The following is a 12,529-nucleotide window of genomic DNA, read 5'->3' on the forward strand; positions in this document are numbered from 1 at the left end:
CTCCGCTGCCATCCCGAGTAACCAAGCAGCGGCACTTATTCCTTGAGCGGAAGGAGCAACCACGACATTCCGCTCGCTTGTGCGTACAACCTCGACACTTCCTGCACGTATACAGCGCTTTCTGTGGTTCACCAGGGGCACTCTACGCATTTTTTTCAGCAAGATATAGGAAACCCGGCCGTTCGCGCTCAGTGGCAACGTATTGCTGCAGTGCGTTCAGGTGGAATATCCTGGGTGTGGGTGCCATCAGCGGGGAAGTGTTTGCAGGAACAGAGTATTTTTTTACTGGGAAATGTTCTCTTGGATCAATTCTACGCATTATTTTAGGATACCACTACTGGTAGGGCTGTTCGGCCGAATTTGATTACCTGGGTTTTATTTAATTCCACCCTCTTCTCATGCTGGTTCGTTATACTGCTCTGAGCCTTGGTGACACTTTCCAGGAGGTAGGAGTATGTTTCATTAAGTTAGTCGGCTTCTGATATGATGCATTGAGATCAGTTGGGTGATCAATTGGGTGTGGCTGTGGCCATAAGGCCATAGACGTTCATTTGTTGACAATGTTATTACACATTTGCTAGTAACTTCGATGTGCATGTCTTTTTAAACCTTTTTTGTTCGTGTACAGAGGCGTGGACGCACACTTAGAAAAGAAATAGTGCCTTTTTGGTGATATCGTGGCATTTTTTTCAAATATTTCTTGATGTGGCATCAGAGAAAGTTCTCAGTAGTTATACAAATATTCTTTGGTAAGGGCTCAAAATCTCATTCGGCACGTTCTAAGCCCGATTATTTGGCTGGGAAGGTTGATTGACGATAGCGTATTGCATAGTACGCAGAATGCTACTGGGTAGAAGCCATTGATTTCACGTTCATTCTAATCGATGTCCTGCAGTTCCCTTCCGGGTTGGAATCCATGAAACCAATAGGTCGGAGTCTAACCAAGGTTCCACAAGCCACATATTATAGTTTCTGAACTTCACCAATAAATGAATTGTCAGAGTCGGTTACAGCTTACGTACCTAGGCTTGTGGTCCAGGCGACGCCACTCACTATCACCAAGATTTGTGAAACTGCCCCATGCGGGAATAAATGCGAGACGACAGCTTCAGAACATTTATGCACTCGTAACACTCATGAAGTACATCTGCGCATCGAGTTTAGCGATGTATCAAAGAGCAACATACCTCGCAGGTTCACACGCCTGAAAGAACGCTATAGTGTTTCTGTCATCTGAAAGAGGTGTTCTTCGGTTCACATAATGCACTTGTTAAAGTCAGAGGAAAATAGTGGGAGAGAGTCTTGCAAACACGAGCGTGAAGTACCGCGAGCCCACTAGACCCGGTCGATATAATCACCATGGAGGATTAAGCGACACATACTAACCAGCCAGTGCTTTTTCTTCTTGAGGACCTTTATTCTTCAAAGATCCTTTATACTTGTTAGTGATCGTATGCAATGCCAACAAAGACGCGTGCAAGTTAGTTCCATATGGTGTCCCGAAATCGTTTGCGAAATAGACATTAGAAACATTATCCACAAGCACCACACAGTGCTCTCTTTATAGCATGTGCAATGGCCACGGAATAAAGCAACTTTGTTCGACAGTCTACGCTTCGTGCTTACTACTTTCTACTTCTATCAACTGTATCATAGGCTTAGGCAACAATGAAACAGCGACAACAATGACATCTCAGATACTCCGCAAGTGGAGCGACAAGTGACGCGGTGATGCCTACAGCCAAAGTGGCGAAATAGGGCTCCAAGTCACCCAAATTAAGCGTTCCATCGTCTAGAGGCGCATTTATCATGAGCATGAGAGCACGCCCGTACACAGCCTTGAAGTTGTCCAGGTCTCGCACTTGCTGAAATAAACCAGCCTCAAAACCTTGTTGTAGAAGTTCTGCCAAGGCGGTCTTGTACGGAGAGGCGTAAGGAACAGCTGGTCCTGCCATGACACCCCCGAGTTTTCCTTCTACCCACGTATAACCGAGTGCGTCCAATTGCTGCGTAACGACGTGAACTAATCGCTGAGGAAAACTGTTGGCCATTATAAACATTTTTGCGGGCGACCTGGAGTTTGTTCGGTATATAAAGCAGGTCCCATAATTGTCTCCAGCGGGGAAAGTGAGAATTGATGATGTAGGAATGACTTGTGAGTGACCCGTGCATTCTACGATGGCTGCGGTGTAGCCTATGTAATCATCATTGTCGGCGTTAAATTGGCTCAGCGTTTCCATGTGGGGGACATTTTTCAGCAAGCTGAACAGGCGTCCTTTCAAAGCGCTTGATACGACAACAGCGAGGATGAGCCACATCCCAAACGTTGCTCTCCAAACTGACAGGCTCCGTCCCCTGAACTGGACAACTGCGGTGTGCTGAAGCATCGAGGAAATGAGTCCGAATGCAATTTCGTTCGTTCCACTGGAACATGTTCCCAAGCCAAGGAAAATTTGTGCACGCAGAATAACCAGGAAGAAAATGTAAGTCAATGCCAGCGTTACCCATACCGGCCATTCAAGTGGGAGAACCAGAACGGTGGATTCGGGAATCGCCTTGGCTTTTTCACGAAGAACTTGAACTCTTGGATTTCTACATACCGGACAATTGACACCTGTGGATGCAACATGCTAACGGCTGTGGTCTGTCTAATTTCCTGAAATGGGTTATAAATTATTGAGCCCAGCACGAGAGACTTTATGAATTTTTTCATTTGCCTCTAACTGATGTCAAAGAATGGCGTTTTTGTGGCGTTTTTGGAAAGGAGAAGCTGTACAAATACCTTAAAACCAGTTTCAAGGCACGTACTGTAGTAGACGCAGTGCATCGAGAGCTCTGTGCCTCCAAGGGCTTCCGAGCCTTCCAATTGCGAAAATGGGGACACTCCTGAAGAAGAAGGCAAAATCCGAACAGACTCGTGATTTCGCCTGAGGAAAAGCCGATTTTCCCTACATCCGGCTTCTAAAAAGTTCACCTCCTGAAAGTACTCTCGAAGAACTGCATCGCTGGCTAGGTGCCCCGCATCGGTTTGTACTCGTGTGTCGACCAGTAGGCATGTGATGTACTTGGGCGGGCTTCGGAAATACCTGTTCCAAGGTGGTCGGACGCACACGAACAGAATTACGCTTCGAACGCACAGGTGACGAATGTATGTGGTTTTCAACCAGATGGTACCGTCGCACGTATGAGGGTGACCACCGACTGCTGAGAGCCGGGTGAAGAACGCAGTCAGTGGTTTGGACGAACGGGAGAGAAAATGCATGATCCCACCGTGTGTTTCTTCGAGACATGCACTCGAGGACACTATGTGGAGTTGAACATTTTTTCCGATGACGTTTGGAAGGTGTAGGAACGAGGTGTCATTGAACACACACTGTAGGATGTTTGACGGTGTTGTTGCGGAGTGTTTGAGGAGTGATACTGCCGCGAATATATAAAGTGACGCTAGTTTTGTCATATTGACAAGATGTTTTTGCGAAGGTCCCTTGGAACTAATTGATAGGTTCACGTTAGTTCGAACAGGTTCCCAGAACAATATGTAAATTCCACAGCGCTCGTAACGTTCGACAAGATGTATTTTGTCCTGCTGTAATGCAGCGGTACTCACAAGCACCAAATATGTACTCTAAGTTGGAGAGACTGCGTGACACTAATAGAGCGACCTAAGCCTTGCACGGCCTTTCAGTGGGAGTCCAGCCACAGACGTCAACAATTCATTACACACACGTCTGTACCTCTGTTGCATAGCTGTTCATTACCCGTGAGCAACAATTTTGCGAAAGCAAGACAAATTACGACTGCTAGAATCGATAATAATGCCCATTAGCATTAGCGGGCTTAGAACACGCATGCGCGAAGCGTACGGAGGCACCAAACTTCAGGGGAACACAGAATTATCGACCGGAAATTGTGCCGTTTACGCATTTCTCTTTTCAAGTGCTAATTGTACGTTATTGTGTTCTCGTGTTTTGCTTGGCACGTATACACACATTTATACCAAAATAATTTTTATGACGAAATTTATGCTTCCCGGAGTATGGCATTTGTGGACTCAGAATGACGTTTCGCATTACACGTTGTTTCTAATGTCGTTTCTATCACGACGGGTGTCGATACGCTAGCGTCACCGCCGAGTTCTTTAGAAGGCATGCCCTGCAAGAGGACGAAATCGATCAGTAACAATGATGTCACAAAGTGTGCGACACGTCGGGCAAAAATGTCGCCGTCTTTGTGCCGCATATTTTGTTCTTGTGGTTTTATGTTAGAATAATAAACAACCATAATCGTGGCATAGCCTGCAGACTTACATTTCCCCCTTCTCGCCCTATGCCATTGGCAGTGCCCTGATAGATAACTTGGACTATTGCATGTGGGGTGCAGTCTATATACGGCCTCACTCACATACATGGTTCGGACTGTAAGCTGAAACCCCAGCCGCTTAACCGTGGATTTCCCTTGGACCAGTAATCACAAGCAGTGGAAGGCCGCACTACTCAGCTCTGTGCCCAAAGTACACCCCCGCGGTCGTCCAGAATGCAGAATAGGCCTCCAGGGCCCACGGGATCGAGGCCGACATCTAAAAAAACGCCCCCGTGGATCCCTCCTTCCTGGGAGGTTAAGGGCCTACAGTAAGGATGACCAATTAAATTTTTTCTCCATCTTTTTCTGAGAGATAACACAAATGTAATTTACAGTTGCTAAACTGTGATTTGGAGACCATCTATGTTGTTTGGGTGAAGGAACGACACAGCCGCTCTTTGTTGGTAACCACGGTAAGCATGTCTTTCGACGTTAGCTTGCAGACCACACAGAGCTTAATAGGTGGCAACGCTGAGCACGCTGGAGTGATTTGTAGTGGTGACTTCGTTATCTGAAAACGACCGATGGTTGCGTGGATAACAAAACTATTGGACTGCTTCTTGTTTGTCATATAATTGAACATGTTTTTATATGTCTGATCTATGGCTTAGCTTCTGGGAAACACACGTTCACAACTCTGCCATTAGGGATATTGATGTGTGGTTGCTGTTTTTTTTTGTTTTTTTAATGAAGTATCACATGAAACCGACAAAAATACCCGTTCGATTACGGTTCGAGTACAAATCAATTCAGTTTGTTCGGGTTCAGTTCTAGTTCGACTAAGTCACGCACCGACCGGTTCACGAATTGGTTTGGAAGCTTGAATCAGTTCGCGAACCGAATGGATTTGTTGAATTATCAGCTAAGAGTGAAAAAACTATTCAGGAGTTTAAGGCGACGAATCAAAACACACAGAAAAAATTCAAAATGCAACTGTTTCCCATTACCAGTGGAGACCCTTTCCTTTTTTGTTTAAACCAAAGTCCTCGCTTTGAAATCATCCATCACGCTAAACTTCCAACCCCAGAGGGTGCCTTGAGTACCAGTGCGTTTAAATACCAGGGTATAATACCAGGGGTGTAGCATAAGAGAAACTCCTCCAGCAATACGTAAATGCTATAAATTATTTTGACTATTCGGTCACCTAAAATCATTTGTTAACTGTCACTTTTTAGAGGCTGTAAGCCACAAGTTTGTTAAACGTAAGCTTTAGTAACGCTGAGTTATTCCTCGTATCACTGAAATACGTTATGCGATAGCTTTCATGGAAGTGTGCGTCACAACGAAGATGTAATCGTTCCGCCTGACCCCCAGTAATCAGTCTGTCCGCTACATTGGGGATTGTTACAACAGAAATTTTACTAGCAAAGCACGAGCTCGAATGTTTTTCGGAAGAGCTCTTCATTTCGTCGACAGAAGTACACCCTTTCCTGGACAAGTTGCAGTAGCAGGAGAGTAGCGAGTTGGGCAGTCAGTAACGGTGCACCCCCCAAAAAATGAGAGCTTAAAGCTGCAGAACACGGAGAGAGGATGAGCACTTTCTGGATGAATGTGACAGTGTGAGACCGGCCTTCGTTCCATGCACGTGTTGTCTTCTTTGGGGCTGTTTTTTCTACCCAAATGTAATACGTATGCCTGCAAGGTCCGCAGAGGAAGTTTTTTGGTAAAGAAATAAATGTACATCATGCTCTAGCAGTTTTCTCGACTATATCTATTAATATTTGTATCTGTTAAAACAACAAAGTTGTCCTCTCTACTGTCATGAATAGCTGACGAGTATACCAGAAACTTTGGCAGTCGCATCATTGCATTGATGACAGGTTTGCTTGTGAAAGGTAGGACGAATGGAAGGATGTGCACGTAGTAATATCTACGCTTGGGTACTTTGCTTATCCGATTTTGCCTATTTTGCGAGTGACAATTTCAAACTACTTCAGGTATGGTTTTTTTGTGTGGAATTGAAGCACACTTTTGAGAAATATTGGCACGTTTGATGCCCTGATGTTACACCCTGATCTGCTCCGAGTCGTGGCTTAATATGCTGAAGGTTGGAGAATAGTTTAAACCACTTGGGGATATATAAACGTGCTTCAAAATCTCGATACATGGGCGTTTTTGTTTTCGGTAGACATCATAAACACGTTCGCGGGGGACCGGTATCGAACCTGGGTCCTTGTGGACAGCAGGCTTAGCAACTATTCGCAACCTGCGGGTCACACCTGCCAACATTTACACTTTCCAGGTGTGCGGCATTTTAAAACAATTTGTCAAATAAAAAACGGTTGCACACTTCAGCTATGGGCCTTCGCCGTAGTGCATTGGGCACTCTTAAAACCTGATTGCTCCTATGGAGTCGCAGCGGGGAAATTATTTTCGAATAGCATGCAGGCTTCCGAGAATCACATTTGTTTGATCATCATTGAACGCTGGTCACGCTACTAGCAGCAACATGCTGTTGCTACGTTGGTGCGCATTCTTTTTGTTGTTGCCACTACAAGGAGAGCGTTTGTAGTGTTTTTATTGGCATGGTAGAAAAAGTGCATGAGAGGGAACACACCGGGGGGTACGTGAAAGAAAAAAAACCTTCAGTGGCACTGATTGCGCAGAATGAACAACGAATGGTCGAACCGTTTCGTCGTGGAGTAGCAACCGTTAGGTTTTTTTCTGTTCAGTATCAGTTCGGGTTCAGGGTGTTTAAAAAAATAACGGTTGGGGTTCGGGTTCATTTCCGGCAAAAATACCGGTCTGGTACCGGTATTCGGTTCGAGTTCGGTTTCGATTCAACATCCTGATATCACATAATATTCAGATAAAAATCTCAGAACCTTCAGTTATATGCTGGGTAGTAGCTTTAAAACGATAGCCCTGCGCGCCATTTTTGAACCCGGTCATCGATGTGCGTGGGAGAAGGGGGTTCAAAACAATACGAGATATTACAAGGCACACAGCATATGGTAGCTGCTGCAGGAAGCAGCCTTTCACCGGCACATGATTTTACTGACATATCCCACGCCTTTCGGTTCATCTTCTCTAGTTTGCTTGGGCCGTCATAGGTGCACTTTGCAAACACCCTCCCTGCTTTCTTCCGGGTATACCACGCACTTCTCTGCAGGTTTCCCTGAGCCGAGAACGTTTGTACGCAACTAATACCAACAATAAACACTCACGGTGACAATTAAGATCGCTTACGTGTGATATTGCGAAAGCTTTACATTTTATTTCGAGTTGTGTGCTCTTGTATGCCTCCTCGTAGATCTGCCGCGATCACGTCTTCTTCTGTTGCAGCAATGTCTCAGTCACGGGAGGAATATATGGGTGGCGTGTAATGTTCGTGGCATGAGGGCTACGGTGGGTTTGCCTGGGAATGGCTTAGCTGTAGCGATCTCCTGCCTACGTGCTCGCATAACAGCATTTTTTATTCCCTTGCACCTACTTTCGAGGCGCGCTTCGGCGGTGACTACGTTTCTCAGCAGCCTTTGAAATCGGCAGACCTACTCTAGTGGCGAGATTGTCCTTTTATTATCACTGTCCCTTTTTGAAACTCCAAAAAAAAAAAACTCGCACCATGCCACATTAAGAGCTCCGTGCTTTTTCGGCAAAAACACTGAGAATAATACGAAAAATTGTCATCCATTTCGCACAATTCAAGGCTCACTTTATTGTTTTCAAACAGGTACAACTGAGATTGTTACCAATGCAAACAGAAAGCCAGCTTCTTCCACGATTAATGGAATCGTTCTATCATTTCATAAACACAGAACAAAACACATTCCTTTCAATGAACATGGGATGCAAATTTGACGAGGACCATCTCAAGTTGATCAACAGGGTCTAGACAGGGGCAAGTGCCAAAGGCGCCATGGAGAGAGGCTCCTCCCTAGCGACTCCCTCAAATCTTCATCCTTCCAAATAATGGTTGAGATGATAATCCAATGGGGCCGTTTCCTTCTGTGTTAGTATGAATAAAGCTGCTTGGTCAATCTCCATTTTAGCAACAAATATAGGTATTAGGGTAAACATGATTTGGTAATTTAGTAGTCAGCATGCTGAAATTAGTCGGGCAGACCTCGATCAAGAGATTGTGCCCTGCTAGTAATATCGGTAGTATCTTTTGTACCTTTCGTCCTTTTCGCACTGCGTATTTAGAGAACCAGACAGCCGGATAATGTTCAACTTTATTTGTTGGTGCAGACCACAATGTTATGTCCTGTTTCGAGCTACTCCTAAAAGGACTCCGCCCGTAGCCTTCCTTGGTGCACTGTAGAGTGTCGGGCGTTTTGCGCTGACGCCCTGGGATTCAATCCCAGCAGTTAAGAAGTGTTTTGCTGCAACCTGTTCGCTGAAGTGGATTCTACCCATTATTTATGTAAATAAGTGGTGATTGGTATTTTTCAAGTCGCTTTAGACGAATAAGGACCATCAATACCGTAAAGGTCCGCATAATAAACGTGAAAATACCATGTGGTCTCGTCTACAAAATAACGCTGCACGTTATCTTGTATTCATTATCAACACCATCATTGTCATCATCAGCCTATTTAAGTCCACTTTTCTTAAAATAGGCACTACCCGTCGTTTTCTTTCTTGCTTTGCAATAACTGATGGGCCTAGCAAGTTACCCTGATGAGCCTTGGTAATTGGTGTGCTCCAGTTCCTCTTGTTGGCTAGAATATATGTTTACCTTTTCTTTCCAATTCGAAGGCCACAGTACGTTCACTAGGTTCTCCTTTAATTTGTTTAAATCCAATACGTGTTAGATTGGCTTACAGTATCACAAGTGTTTCATCCGAAGTCAATTTCTATTTTGCTTTTATTGTGTTTGCGCTGTGGACAGTTTCTTGGATCATCTTTAGATCGTGCCTATACAAGAAGCCGAATTTGTCGATATTATCGTGCTTCTGCAATGCTTCTCACAGACGTTCGTTTCAGTAGCTCTGGTTTACATCCATCCCAAGCTATGCGCACACAATTGCGTGTTACATACCACCCAGGCCTGAACGGGTAGAGGAAATACTGGTTACCAATAAGGCGAAACTACACATCCACAACCATACCAGGAAGGCTTTCTGGGACAACCACGTCACGCTGTCACCAGAAAAGAATTCTGCCTCAATTGTATAGCATTCGCGCGAAACTTTCCCTATGAAAAAAGGCATTCGACATCAAAGGACTGATGATTGAAGAAATATCACAGGCAGCGCAGACACAGCGCGGTTAGCCTAATGTTCAGCAAAGTCAATCATCGCCCCGACTGGTAGAATGACAATAAACCTGCAGTCCGGCGGTTCACCAGATCTCTAACGTCATTTTTTTATGCTGTCAACTCTTCACAAGTAATCACATCCTTATGGTTGGACAGCGCTTGCGTTTTACAGCCTGGGGTTTGCGCTGTCGCCACTCACCTTCACCAAGATTTCTAAAGGTGCCCCGTGCGGCAACGAAGGCAACACAACTGCTTCAGGATAGATGTGCACTGGTTGAACTCAGGAACTACATTTGTGACGGACTCGATTCACGTAATGCCTCAAATACAGCACGTAGGTGATATTGGGAATAACTGAAAGCGCTAAAAAGTATTTCTCTGCTCTGCAAAATGTGGTTTCCGGGAATAATACCTCATTTAAAGCCAGACGACGTTCTGGCATACAGTCATTGACACAATAACGTACAATAGTTTAAGCAAACACAAACGGAGTTAGAATTGCAGACAGAAATTTTCAGCGTGAAGACGCGAGGAAGGGCACTAGTTGCTATTGACTACATAACTGAACCCGGGTTTCCAGTTTTCCGAATAAAATTTTGTCCTACACTTTTACGGAACTGTACAGGTGCCCCCAAAAGTGAACGGTGCACGGCTTCGTGACATTACAATGATTTCTATTTTATGCAGCGGCCAGCTTAATATAATATGTGCGGCCCGATTTGATGTTAGAATTACTTTATTGAAAAGTCACTTAGAATTTGAGGTCTACGCACGTGGCGGAGAAAACCCCTTAAAACCTCCAGCCCATGCTTCTTTTAATTTTGGGGCACCTGGACAACCAACGGGGAAGTTTGGGACGTTCGAGAACCCTTCGAAACAAGGCCTTTTTAGCTGATTTGTTAGCATGTCAGGATTACATGCAGGGAAGGAGGAATCACATCTTCAATAACCAGACGGTGCTCAGTGCACATTTCGCAGTCTGATCAGACAATCAATGCATCTTTATAACAGACGATAGGCATGCGTCTGCCGACTTTCCAACTGGAACCCTTTGAAAAATTTGTTGGGTCCCTGTGTACATTGTATGTGTATCTGCTTTAGTTTAAATAAATAACCCTCAAACATCAAACTTCAAACTCTTAACGATGCAGCGTAGTTACGCCGCAGTGAAGAAGCAACGGCAATAATAGGTTATGATCTCCAGAAATAAAGCGACAAGCGACACAGCCATACCTACAATTACTGTGGTGAAGTATACCTCCAAGTCACCCAAAATAAGTGTTCCTTCGTCTGGAGACAAACTTCTGTGCAGCATGCGAGTCCTCTTGTACACGGCCTTGAAGTGGTCCAAGTCACGCGCTTTTTGAAATAAGCGCGTGAAAACATCTGCCAAGGCGCGCCTGTACGGGGAGGCGAAGGGTACGACTTGCCCCCCGAGCCCAGTTCCGAGATGCCCCTCTATCCATGTATAACCGAGTTTGTCCAACTGCTGCGAAACGGTATAAAGTAATTCCTGGGGAAAGCTGTTGGCCATTATAAAGATTTTCGTGGCCGCCTTGCGCTTTAACTGATGTACAAAGTAGTTTCCGGAATTATCTCCGGCGGGGAAGATCAGTATCGAATAGCTTGGCACGTCGCGGGAGTTGCGGGTGCACTCTACGGCGTGTGCGCTGTAACCAATGTACGCACCATGGTCTACGTTAAATGGGGGCAGCGTTTCTGACACAGGAATATTTTTCAGCAATCTGGTCAGGCGTCCCTTGAAACCGCTTGACACGACAAGGGCGAGAATGAGCCACAAGACAAAGGTTGCTCTTCGAACTGAAAGGTTGCGTCCCCTGATTGAAGCATGGAAGAAATGAGACTGAATGCAATTCCGCTCCTTTTAGTGGAGCCTCCAGGGAAAATTTGAGCATTTAAAAGTACCAGGAGGATAACGTAGGTCGCTGCCAGCATTATCCATACTGACCTTTCAAGGGGGAGAACAAGAACGGCAGATTTAGGGAATCTGCTGGGTTTTTTTACAAAGAATTTGAATTCACCATTTTCCAGATACCGGACAACGGTGAGGTGTGGATTCAACACTCTGAAGGCCGTGTTCTGCCGCATTTCGTGGGATGGGTTGTACACTATCGAGCCAGGTAAGAGTGACCTTAGAAATGCCTTCATCTGCTTGTAACTGAGACTAAAAAAATCATCGGGATGAATGGCCACTGTGGCGTTTTTGGAATGGAGCAGCTCGACAAATACATTAAGCCCCGGATCGAGGCACGTGGTGTAATAGACACAGTGGATAGGCAGTACTGCGCCTCCAATGGTTTCTGACATCGGTACCTCCTTAACGGAAAACACGTCAGAGGAATTGGAAAGGCGTACAGTCTCTTGGTTTCGTGGCACCACAAGCCGATTTTTCGAGCAAACGGCCTCGATAAAGTTCACATCTTCAGAGTATTCCAGAAGAACTTTGTTGTTGGCTAGGTGTTCCGCATCGCTGTCTGTTCCTGCATAGACCACCAGATATGTGATGTTCTTGGGAGGCATTCGGATATGAGTTGTCCACGGGGCCCGGCCACACAGCAGCAGAATAGCGTTCCGCAGGCACAGCTCTTCAGAAAATCTGCCTTTTAACCAGCCGATCCCATCGCAAGTGTAGGGGTCACCACCGATGGCGGATAGCTGGGTAAACAAAGCCCTCGGCGGGATAAACGCATATGAAACAATACGGTTGACGACACTGGGGCCCTCTTTAAAACACGCATTCGAAGCTAATACATGAAGTTGGGCATTCTTTCCGATGAAGCTGAAAAAGCTTAGGAATGAGGAGTCATTGAGTAGACAGTGGGGGACATTCAGTGACATTGTTGCTGAGTTGTTGATAAGGGATAACACTACAAACATGTAAAGTGAGGCTAGCTTCTTCATATTTAGAGTTTATCTCTTACGGAGCCTAAGATTCGCACGTTAAGT

The sequence above is a fragment of the Haemaphysalis longicornis genome, unplaced genomic scaffold (assembly GCF_048455015.1).
Source record: "Haemaphysalis longicornis isolate Haplotype H1 unplaced genomic scaffold, Haemaphysalis longicornis Haplotype H1 scaffold_5, whole genome shotgun sequence".
Lineage (NCBI taxonomy): Eukaryota > Metazoa > Arthropoda > Arachnida > Ixodida > Ixodidae > Haemaphysalis > Haemaphysalis longicornis.